The sequence below is a fragment of the Mastomys coucha genome, unplaced genomic scaffold (assembly GCF_008632895.1).
Source record: "Mastomys coucha isolate ucsf_1 unplaced genomic scaffold, UCSF_Mcou_1 pScaffold3, whole genome shotgun sequence".
NCBI lineage: Eukaryota > Metazoa > Chordata > Mammalia > Rodentia > Muridae > Mastomys > Mastomys coucha.
This window is the reverse complement of record NW_022196909.1, coordinates 21,064,199-21,077,542: the sequence shown is the minus strand read 5'-3', so window position 1 is coordinate 21,077,542 and position 13,344 is coordinate 21,064,199.

Sequence of the window (13,344 nt, the reverse complement as noted above, 5' to 3'; positions counted from 1 at the left end):
GAGTCCCCAAATTTCATCCACTATTTGGCTGTATGGGTGTCTCCATCTATGGAGTCTCTCAGAGGACAGCAATGCAAGATTCCTGTCTGCAAGCACAACTATCATTAATAGTGTCAAAGATTGGTGCTTGCCCATGGGATGGGTCTCCAGTTGAACAAAGGCTGAGGAAAGAGAGAAAGGACATCAGCAACATATTTAACAATGACTCCACATTAAGTGGGACACACTCTGGAAAGACAAGGCGAATTCGAGATTCAAATGCACCAGGGTGATTCAACATACTTACACCACCACCACCACCACCACCAACAACAACAACAACAAAAATAACCTTCTACCTACTAAGAGATACAAAATAGGAATTTGACAAAATATATCCATTTATTACCTCTTAACATGCCCATAACAGCATTATTATAAATCATAAAATATTGCCCTTTGTGCTCTAAGAGAAGACACAAAGAAACAACACCTGAACACTATTTTCACTTGTTGACTATTTTGCTCATTTCATTTTATTACTTCATATATATTCTTTAGCAAACAGAGCGCCTGCAAAGGTCCTTACTTGGCTTATAATCCATCATTTTATTTGTTGAATTATTTTTCAACAATGTATTCTCTACATATTCCTTTCAAATTATGAGCATTTCTCTCCTTACTGGCCGTGTCTTGAAGCCTTTTTATCTTTTTAATTTTTTTCATGAAAAATCTCTTCCAGTAATTCTGCTGCTGTTTTTGTAATTATTTGTTATTGAACCTATATTGTAATATGACAGTTAATTTTGTAATTTCTTCTCCCCATCAATTTAAGGCTCCTAGAAGAGAGAAAATAACTTTTCTGTCTTCTCCACACCACCCACTGAGGACCTTGAGTAAAGTTCACCATCATTTACTATGTTCTTAACCAAGATAAAAGACCTCAGCCCTGTGAAGGTTCTGAGCCCCAGTGTAGGGGAATGTCAGGGCCAGAAAGTGGGAGAGGGCGGGGTGGCAGGCATGGGGAAGGGGGAGGCAACAGGGGTTTGTTTTTGTTGTTTTTCTTTGTTTCTTTGTTTTTTGGAGGGGAAACAGGGAATGGAGAAATTCGCATGTAAATAAAGAAAATATCTAAAATAAATGTTGTCCTTATAAGAGTTGCCTTGGTCATGGTGTCTATTCACAGCAATAAAACCCTAACTAAGACAAAAAAAAAGTTTATTACTAATTCTAACACCTTTCTTGTTACTGGTCCTCTACAAAGCGATGTCATTCATTCTTCATTCATTCATCTTGTGATTTCATTCATTCAGACATCTTTCTGTATAGGTCATCTTCTACTGACATAGTTGTTGAAAGCTAAATAAGGCATTAAATAATTATTATATTAATATTGTAAAATTAATTTTACATGTTACATGTGCCACTTCAGTGACCAGATAAATGAAAATCTTTACCAGTTCAATAAGCAAATAATGCGCTTTTTCAAAGAAAAATTACAACTTAAATTCAAAAAACCTCTTTCAAATGGACTATAAAGGGAAATTATTAAACTGATACTTCACAAAATTGTATACCTTCAAAAGCCAAACAGAATGGTGGGGATGTAAAAACAGGTAACATATTTTTTCTATTCATCTCACAGATTGGTAAGTTGTAGCTTTGTGTTAATCAGCAATAGAGCTCCAGAGCTAGAAGAAAACAGATAATATATTTATAATAAATTTCAACTAAAATTTCATCATATTGTGCCAAGCACACCACTCAATATACTTTCTAGACACTACATTGAAACACAGAATTTTTAAGACTATGTCAATACATACAAAAGAAGATTAAAGACTTTTAAAAAAAACCATGATATTCTCCAAAAATATTGCTATCATAGTTATTGTCAGAAAGAATTCATTTCCTCTATATTTAATACCACAGTTCCATTGTCCTCCAGAGAGAGTATGTGGACTCAAAACTTGTTAAATAGGTGGCATAAATGTATTTTATGTAGATAGCAATGTACTCTGCACATACTTTTAATGAAATTAGGCAACAAATGTTTGTTAATACACAGCATGCCCTCATAGTAAAATGAAAACTAAGATTGCCAGTGCCTAACAAGGTAAACAGTTCACTGACATTGGAAGAAAGGAAAAAAGAAATACAGAAAGAGAGAACAACAAAAATTGGGGTAATAGATCAAATCAATTCAACATAGATGCTTTGAAATGCAGTCATAAATAAAGATACATCATTAAAAATGAAAGCCACTATTTGGAATAAAGAAAGCTCTTCACAGAGGGCATAACTTAATTACTGTTCTTTCATTTTAAAGTCCTCTAATTAGTTGTTGTTGTTGTTGTTGTTATTGTTATTGTTGTTTATAATCTCAAATAAGCCTCCTCAGGTTAAGAACATTTAAATAAAAAACATTTTTATAGTTCTTCCTTGAAACATAGTATTTCCATTGGTTTTCCTTAGAGGTTATTCTGGAATGACAAAGTGTTGGATTCACTATCATTACTGCACAAAATCATCACTGTTTGTACAGAGGACTCCCTCTCCTAATTACATAAATTATTTTACTGAGATTGTAGGGTTCTGTTCTAATGAATGATTTGGTTTCAAGCCTTTTAACTAACTGGAAATTATTTAAGGTAAACATTGATGTTAGTAAAACTTAAAAAAAAAAAAACCTGTAATGGAGGCAAAAGGTTTCAAAAACAATGAGGAGTCTTCATTCTGCAGAATCAGGAAGGTGGTGTTTCTGCCACAATGGTCGGTTGTGTCTAGGTTTTTTTTTTAATCTCTGTAGCCTTTCTCCTACAACCTTAAGATATCAATTTGACTTAGCTGTCATCTGACCTAAATACAATTTCCCTAATAGACATCTTTACAGGAAAGACGATGCCCAGAGTAGCCTAAAATAACAGCAGCAGCATCAATAGCAAGTGTATCTCATTATAAAGGACTTTTTATTTCTGGTACATTAATCTTCTTGCAAGCTTTGGGTGTATAATATTTTTTTCTAGGACATTTTACTGTTCTGTTCAATGACCTGGCCATTCAAATCTCAAGACTGTAGACAGAGTAAAGAAAATCTGAGTAACAGAAGAGTAACAGACAGTTTTTTTTGGCCATCAGCCTATTTTTTCTTTAAAGTAGGGCAAAGATTTCCTTTCATTGGTAAGGCCAAGTGTGACTCCAAAGTCAACAACAGTTCTCATAAGATCACATATTTGAAAGTACACCCAAGGGCTAGAGAGATGGCTCAGCAGTTCAGAGCATGGACTCCTCTTTCAGAGGATGTGAGCATGGTTCCTAACATCCACATTTGGTTGCTCACAACCACGTGTAATTCCAGCTCCATAAGATCCTATGCCCTCTTCTGACTGCTGTGAGCACTGTGCTCAAAAAAACAAGCACACACATATACATACAATTAGAAATAAAATATTTTAAAGTATATTTGAAAATCTCTTGAAATGTTCCTGGTTTGGTATTTGAATAATTACAATGAATGATTTTTGAAAATTAAACTTTAAAGAACATTGGTGCAGGCACAGATTCTATTATGGCCAGAAGCAAGTACTAAAATCAATATCTGTTCAGAGTGTCTTAATCAGTCACCAAATAAAAGTATGTAGCAGTAGCTCTTGCTATTCCTTTTAGTTAACTGAGAAACATACAAAATTTTATGTTCACCTAGTAATTTACTATACCATTGTACCAACAAACTATAAGCAATAAGACAGTCATCTATGAGCACAGAACTAATGAAACAAATATCAATAAAATTAAAGTAACATGCAGCCATAGAGAGGAGAGGGATGTTTATATTTTATTCTAGAGTGATTTTCATGATGCTTTATTAAGTAGAACCATAGTTTCACCTACCTACCCACCAAACATCCAAGTCATAGCTCAGTCTAGTGACCTTCAATATTACATTTTCTACATAAAGTAATTTAGACAATAATTTTCAGACAATGATTTTACAATAACTAATAAATATGTTCAAGGAATTCAAAGAGAATATGAAAAATGCCCAAATAAAGACCATGAAAAAGAGGGAGGTGATGGTGGATTTGGGAGAGGTTGAGAGAGGAGTATCTAAGATGAAAATATATACTATGAAATTCTCAAAGAATTAATAAAATATTATGTCCAAACAGATATACTCCATTGTATTTCATTAGTCACTACCAAAGTATGTGTGTGGCTATTACATCAGTAGATTACTTGCCACGTTAGTTACTGTTGTGATTCAAAGGCATCATAGCTAAAAAGGACTATCTGGTTGCTTCCCTCATTTTGAAACTTGCATGGTACTTTCTGGTACCAAGAATGCATGAATTCAGGGAGGGGACTTTTATGTCAGACTTCATGCTAATCATCCAGGTCTTATGTCAAAGGATATGGTCTCTTCACCTTGACTTATTTCCAATGTTTAGGGTAAAACTAAGGGCAACATCAATAACCTAAAATGTTTTGAAAGTCTCTTGAATAACCTCAGCCAACAATTCAAAACCTTCTCACGCCTAGTGTTGAGATTTCTGTTATAAAGTTTATGGCTTCTGTGACAGAACATTGTCAGCACATATGAGAAAACTTCATATATATATATATATATATATATATATATATATGTGTGTGTGTGTGTGTGTGTGTGTGTGTGTGTGTGTGTGTGTGTGTGTGTGTGTGTATGTGTGTATGTATAGTTTATATATATGTATATGTGTGTATATGTACACATAGCTTTACCTATTCAATAAGTATTTAGGCTAACAGTTATTGCGTGGCTCCTTAAGTCTTTCTCAGATATCCTTACTATTATTTTATCCTCCTTCTTCTACATTTGTCTCCTTCCCTATTCCCTAATAAAAATCTCCCCAATTTTTCCCATTTACTTTTTCATATCATACTTGTATATACTGTAAATCCCCTTACTATTGTTCAACCCTGCATCAAGGTACCTGTCTTAGTTAGGGTTATCATTGCTATGATGAAACCTCATGGCCAAAAGCAACTTAGAAAAGGATTTATTTCACTTATACTTCCACCGAAAACTAGCCAAAATAATTGACACCTTATCAACTTGACATGCAAACACATCATTTTTAAGCTGTGCCTGCATCAGTGTTTTATTGCCATGGAGCGGCATCATGACCACAGCAACTCATAAATGGAAGCATTCATCTGGGGATTGCTTACTGTTTCAGAGGTTTAGTCCACCCTCAAGAAGTATGGCTTCAAACCCCATTCTCGGTGACATACTTTCCCTAACAAGATCTCCTAGTCCATTCGAATAGTCCCACTCTCTTATGACAACACATTCAAATAAAGGATCCTATGCAGGCCCTTCTTATTCAAAACACCACATTTCACTCCCTGGACTCCAAAGAATATATACCCAAATCATGATGCAAAAATAGATTCATCTTAACAGCAAAAGTCCCCATAGTCTATCACAATCTTAATACTGTTTAAAAGTCCAAAGTCCAAAGACTATCCTGAAACTCAGTGGAAATCACTTAACTGTAAATAACCCTTTATAAAATCAAATCAAAAGGCATATAATGCTACAACATATACCTTATGATTTTAAAAGGGAAAAAGGGAGGAAATACTGGACCAAAGTGAATCCAATAACCAGCTGAGCAAACTCCAAATTCTGCATCTCCATGGATGAGATTAAAGAGCTCTTCAGGATTTCCAATTCCTTTCAGTTTTATAGACTACAGTAAAGTTTCCCCTACCCTCTTAAGCCATTTCCACACCAAGTATGCATCTTTTATTGGCAGGTTACTTACAAATCGGGCATCTCCAATATCTTGAAGTCTCCAACAAAATCCAGGCTTCACTTTCACAGCTTCACCCTATGGCTTCTCCAGGCTTCACTGTGGAGACACCTCTGCCACCTGCCTAGACTCAGTAGCTTACCTTATCCACAAAGATTCGATCATCACTTTCTGGTATCCTTAACTCTAAAGCCAGAACCACAAACCAAAAGCTTCCAAGTTCCACTGCTATCTAGGGCTGGAAATTGTTCCCCAGTCTCAATTATATTTGCATCAGCTTTCTCTTGTTGATATTTTTATTCACTGCTTAAGCTTAGCTGGGTGGAGTCTCACCTTAGACCATTAATTCCTTTGTTTCATTTAACAACAGGCTTTTCTTTAAATGTGTATTTCCTTGAGCACTTAAGTTAGCTCCATTATACTTCCTTGGGCCCCTTCTCTCCTTAAACTGCCCATTTTATGTTTTTCCTTGCTCAGCTAGTTTATTTTCATTATAGATCTGCATAAAAGAAACCATTCATCTCCTAAACACATGACAGAGTCAATATTAGGCTACCTTGAAATTTCTTTCTGCCAACATTGTTAAATCCTTCAATTTAATCTCAGGCAGAATTTTGGCACAAAAACAGAAAGCAATCACATTTTCCACCAAAATAACAAAAGAATGGATTCTAGGCAATTTTATAATATTCTCCTCAGAAACCTCTTGAGCTGGGCCATCAAAATCTATACTGCTCTCAACACCACTGTCTTCTATTTTGCCTTCTATTATAACCCATTAAGCCTGGCTTAAAGAATTTAATTGCTTTCTGTTATGGTTTGTATATGCTTGGCCCAGGGTGTGGCACTATTAGAAGGTGTGGCCCTGTTAGAGTAAGGTGTGGCCTTGTTGGAGAAGGTGTGTCACTGTGGGTGTGGGCTTTAAGACCCTCATCCTTGCTGCCTCAAACCCAATATTCTGATAGCAGCCTTCAGATGAAGATGTAGAACTCTCAGTTCCTCCTGCACCATGCCTGCCTGGATGTTGCCATGTTCCTGCCTTGATGATACTGTACTAAACCTCTGCATCTGTAAGTTAGCCCCAGCTAAATGTTGTACTTTGGTCATGCTTTGGTTATGGTATCTGTTCAATGCAGTAAAACCCTAAGACAGAAGTTGGTACCAGGGACTGGGGTATTGCTGTGATAGGCCCGACCATGCTTTTGTTTGGAAAAAAAAAATGTGGATTTGGAGACTTTGGATTTGGAAAGCAGTGGAATGCTTTAAGTGAGGTTTAATGTGCTATCCTGGTAGGAATATACAAGACTTTGATACTGAGTGTCGTTTGAACTATGCAGAGCTGGACAAAGGAGTTGCATTGGAGAAGAACTTCAGTATGTGGTATAGAGACTGTTTTTGTAGTATTTTGGTGAAAAGCATGGCTGCTTTTTTCCCTTGTCTGAAGAGTTTTGCTGAGGGTAAAGTAAGATGAAGAGACTCAGATTAATTGCATTGACAAAAGAAATCTCAGAAATGTTCATAGACTTTGTTCTCTGGTTAAGTCTCTTGAAGAGCATTTAGAACATAGCAAGCTTAGAAAAAATATAATACATATATGTGGTTCAATTATAAAAGGGGCACCAGGAAGTGCAATGTACCTTAATCCTGTGTTCAAAGATTTTAAATTGAATTAAGGGATTGAGGCAAGATCCCACAGAGTTAAATTTAGATTCAGTCATGGTGGTATACACCTTTAATCCCAAGAGAAAAAGCCAAGCATATCTCTGAGTTAAAGGCCAGCCTGTGACAGAGAAAGAAAAGCTTAGGTGAAGAAAAGCTTAAATTCAGGCATGGTGGTACACAACTTTAATCCCAGGAGACAGGTATGCAGATATCTGAGTTCAAGGTCAATCTACAGAGCAAGATCCAGGATGGCTAAGCTTAGGCATGGCAGGAACTGGAAAAGAGAAAGCTAGTGATAATGTAATAGAACAAAGTTCCAGTATCACAAAGCAGAACTTGGCAGCTTCTGCCATGACTTTGACTTTATAGTCAAGAGGAGAAAGAGAATACTGGGACAATTGATGCTGATTATCTGGAACTACAAAATTAGTGATGATTAAGAAGAGACCAGCATCACTGAGGTGAAATCTTCTGGGAGGTGTTTTCTGAGAACACAAAGAAGCTGTGTTCCAGAGATAGACAACGTTGTACCTCTTGCTGCAGCTGGACTTGGTAATGTGGAAGAGTCACCCAGGTGGTACTGGTTTTGAAGGCATGGAGGGGTCATGAAGAACAGCTGAGTCTTGGCACTTTGAGAGGCCATGGAAGACCAGCTTGCGGTTGAAGACCTAGTATTAAAAGTGTCATGCAAAGTATTTGAGGTTTGGCCCAATGAAGAGAGCCTACGAGATGCTATTGGTGAAACTTAGTTGCGGCAGAACACCCCAGTGTATTGGAGATGCCAGTACCATAGGATGATCACCAAGAACAGCATTATCAGTGGAGTGGATCAACCTGAGTTTATAGTGCTACAGAGGCCAGAGCTGGAGAAGTGATGTCAACCCTTTGGAGGAGTCCAGAAGATCATGTGTGAGTCCTAGACATTGAAACAAGAAACTGTAACATTGAAAATGCCTTGGAGATCCAAAGGTGTTTGAGATGTCAGAGCCATGGGCTGTCTACTAAAGAAAGCTGCTAAGAGGGAATGGAACCAGCCCAGGAGCAAGAACTTTGTTGCAGTCAACAAAGATGAAAAAGAAGTTGGAAATCTGAAGACTGCTTTGACATCAGACATGGATGTGGAGAGTTTGGAGTTTGCCCAGCGGGTTTCCTGTCTTTTTTGGGGATTCCACTTCAGAAGAGACTTTAAACTTTGGACTTTTGACATTGTTGAGACTGCCACAGACTATGGGAACTTTTGAAGTTGGACTAAATGTATTTTGCACTATGCTATGTTTAGATATGGCCCCCACAGACTCATATGTTTGAACAAGCCTATGGGGGCCAGGGAGTTGAATGTTATGGTTTCTATATGCTTGGCACAGGGAGTGTCAATATTAGAAGGAGTGAACCTGCCAGAGTAGATGTGGCCTTGTTGGAGTAGGTATGTCACTGTAGGTGTGGGCCTTAGGACCCTCATACTTGCTTCCTGAAAGCCAGTAGTCTGCTAGCAGCCTTCACATGGACATGTAGAACTCTTAACTCCTTCTGTACCATGCCTGCCTGGATGTTCTCATAGTCCCACCTTGATGATAAATAATTGGACTTCTGAACCTGAAAGTCAGCTCCAATTAAATGTTGATAATGGTATCTGTTCAGAGGAGTAAAACCCTAAGACACTTTCCTAATCCAAAGTCCTAAAATCAGCAATCCACCAACAAGCTGAATGGTCCATCCTGTCATATGAATACCCCATTTCCTGGGAGCAGCTTCTGTTGTAGTCAGTGTTCTATGGCTGAAATGAGACATCATGACCACGGTAATTCATATAAAAGAAAGCACTTAATTGAGGCTTGCTTACCATTTCAACATAGTGCTGGAGAACTAGCCAATAGTTCTACTTGCAGATCCGCAGATATCACAAAGAGGGAATCTGGGCTTGCAACTTCAAAGCCATCCTTGAGTGAAAAACTTCCTTCACCAAAATGATGCCTCCTAAACCATTCAAACAATGCCACTCTCTGATGACCAAGCATTCAAATATACAAGTCTATGGATGCCATTCTTATTCATCCATCACAAACCATACACTTTTCTTTCTTGTTTACCCTCAAATTCCCACATTGATGATGAAATTATAATAGAAACTAGACAACACAGTATCCTTGTACTTTCCTAGTTTCTGTAGGTACTCCAGTTTATATATTCACATCTGAATATTTATAGCTCAGAACTACAGATGAAAGAGAACATGTGACACTTCTCTTTTTGAATCTGGCTTATCGCACTTAAGATAATTTTTTCTAGGTCTCCACTTAGTCAAAAAATGTATTATTTCATCATCATCATTATTATTATCATTATTAATAGCTGGATAGACTCCTATAATGTATATGTAGCAATTTTCATTATCTGTTCATTAATTTAAAGACACTTGGGTTGTTTCCTCTTCCTAGCTCTTGTGAAGAGAGCAGCAGTAACTATGCTGGCAAATATCTGTAGAGTTGGATATTGAATCTTTTGGGCATATACCAAACAGTGGTACAACTCTTTAGTCATATTAGAAATTTTTTTTTTTGGTTTGTTGTCAATTTTCCACATTGTTTTCCAGAGTGGGTAGATCAGTTTGCAATCTTACCAAAAGTTAATAGGGGTTCCCTTTTATCTATATCTTCTTCAGCATTTGTTGTCAGTTGTTTTGTTGGTTTTTCCATTCTTGCTGGAATAAGATGAAAGTTTAAAGTTATTTTTATTTTGTTTTCCTAACTGATAAAAATGATAAACTTTCTAAGGTAATTATTAGCCATTTTAATTTTCTGTTTGGAATAGGGGAACTCTCTGCTCATATCACATGTCCATTTTTTAATTGACCAGTAGTAGTCATTCCTGAAATCCTATATATACAGATGACATCATACAGACTAAGTTATACTTACATTATCTAGGGATATGTACATATCATATTAAAGAATAAGAGACAATAAACTTTTGAGAATGCAGTGTGGAACACTTGGAGGGAGGAAAGGAAAATGGAGTACTTATTTAATTATATTATAATTTCAAAACATAAGAAAAGATGTTAAAATATACAGCAAGTGGGTAAATAAGAGAAAAATATACTTATAAAGTGAAAAGGATAAGTGAAAACCTATTTTAAATGACAATTTATAGAAAGAATAGGAGATGAAAATAAGAAATTAATAATTGTGTCGATATGCTTATGCTATAAAATTTGTAATCAGTGAATATGTAAAATATATCAAAAATTAATTTTAAAAGATAAGGTAGCCCATATAATTTGAAACATCTTCATATTTCCTGTCAAGTTAATGACATAATTATAAGAAATATTAAGTAACTTTAAAAGGCAGACTATTAGTTGAATGTTCACAGTAGAATTCACAAGAGAATAATTTTTTCTTTATGCCTTTCTGTTTTTCTTAATATTCCATAAGACAATTTTTAAAACTTAAAAATTAAGAATCTGTCTCTCCTAGAGGAACAAAAATCACTTTCTACAACAGGACAAATAATCCCACTTGTAGAAAATAGAAAGTAAACTACAATTTTACTCAAAAGCAAATTTCCATGAGAAAACTGTTGTTTTGTATCACTCTGTGCCATCTTTTAAAAAGCTGTTTTCTAATGAAGGCAACCCCAGAATCCTTAAACATTTTTATCTTTGATAGACTTTTTCATTTAGAAACTTACTGTCCAAAATTGAATTCCAATATGTTTGTGGAAACAAAAACAAAATAGCATGTCTTAGAACAAATTACTAAGGAAAGGAAAAAGTTACTTGAAAATTAATTTCAAATAACTTAAAAATCAATTTCCAGAGTGTTCAAAACTAAATCAACTTTGACATGAAAACTTTTAAAATACAGCTCTTTACAGAAGAAGTATCATATAGATTTTTAAAACCAGTTGATAATCAAGTTTATTTTTTAGAGTAGGAAAAAAATTTATGCATACACAGAATTGTCATACTGAGTGGAATGGAGGATCTCTCTCAAATCTATCACTGTAATAAATTGAACACTGCACCATCTTAGAGGTCACAGCACATTTCCTTGTAGCATACTTGGAATAAAGAAACAGAAAGCCATGCAATTAGTGTTCATTATGACCAGGAGTCATGCTGCCTATGTGAGTCACTGCATATGTTGTCAGAACTGAGAAAGCAAATGCGTAGTAAAAAGAAAATAAGTTTTTAACTAGGAAAGACAAAACCAGCTCTGAATCAAAGATACAAAATATGGTAGAGTAGGAGGCCACAGGTGAAGTGGCTAAGCACAGCTAGAAAGCAAGCTAAAGGAATATATCAGAGTACCAGGCAAAAGTAGACATCATTTAATATCACCTAAAAAACACAAGTGAAGTGGAAATTCAGAAGTTTTCTTTTTCTCAAAAATCATTTTTGGTGGGTTATCATTGAAGTAACTACTTTGTAGATGAAGAAATAAACCAATTTCAAAAGGATAAGCATTTAAATTTAGTACTAATTTGACCTTATCTTGGCTTGCATAGCTATTAATCCTATACAATCCTGGAAAGGCTGGAGCCCTAATTTTCATAGAGAAAACAACCTCTTTTATTGACCCTATATAATATCAGCCTCTAGCTAATAGAAATCTCTATTCAGGGCCTTGTTTTAGAAACATTTTCACCCAAGACTCAATACTTTTAATGAGTTGAAAGACTATCTTTGAAAAATAACTCAAAACAGTATTTTGAAGTCAAGAGTAGCTAGAGGATCAAAAAGGCTGTGGGTTATTTATTGCAATACTATAGTAAACTGATATTCAAGTTCAATGGCAAGGAGACTTATGAGACCTTGAAAAGTTACCTGTTACTCCAAGCAGCCCTTTCAGAACTGCTGGGCTTTTGTAGTCATTGAGAATGCTCATAAAGACTATTACTAAACACTGTAACTGTATTCAGTATTTTACGTGGTTAATTATACCAAATAGTTCATAATGTATCCTTATGTACTTTTGGTCCCATGGTATGGAATACACCAAATAATACACTTACAAAGTAAATATCATTTATTATACATCTACACGTGCTTCTTGGTTATATTGTTGTAACTATCTTTAGTCTCTGGCCAGTCAAAATACCTTGAAAAGTAAAAGTTTCCAACGAGTGAAATCTTAGAACCATGAAGATTGGGGTAATTTTGACCATGAGGTAAAAAGTAAGCTAGTGAACACAGCTGATGAGTTCAACAGACATTCAAGTGATGTGATTGATGCTATCTGTTGACAGCCAGATTACAGAAGTAAATAGCTACAGTACTCTAGAGAAAAGTCTGTCTTTGGCTTAGGTAACTTTCCACATAGTGATACTATAGAAATATGGATTAAGAAACCTAATTTGGAGGCATTCATCATGGGCATACACAATTTTGTTTCATGAAATTTTGAGATGTTTTTGAGCTATCTATGCAGAAATACCTAACAAGTTGTTGTATGCAATATAGAGGGGAAATTGTATCCAGATACATTTTTTTTTTCTTTTTTACTGGGGCACAACTTACAAACCATTGTATGCTTTCATTGTCAATACATCATTCAGTATTTTCTTTTAAATGTTTTCACTGTCAAAACCCAGCTTTAGGAAATACCCATAGCCCCTTGTGGAAACTGATTTTAATTCTGTCTTTACAGTTTTAGAAATTCTGTATACTCATACAAGATACAGACTTTGGTGTCTGCTTTCTTTCATTTACCATATTGATTTTCAGGTTCACCTATTGTATTACTTCTATAAACTACTAATTTACTATCATTATTGAGTTGTATTCTACTCAATAAATACAATAATTTAATCTACTTGAATGTCAATTATTATTTGACTATGATAAATATTTGCCCACTTTGTTTGCCTGAATATGTTTTCATTACTCTTAGAAAAATTTATATAT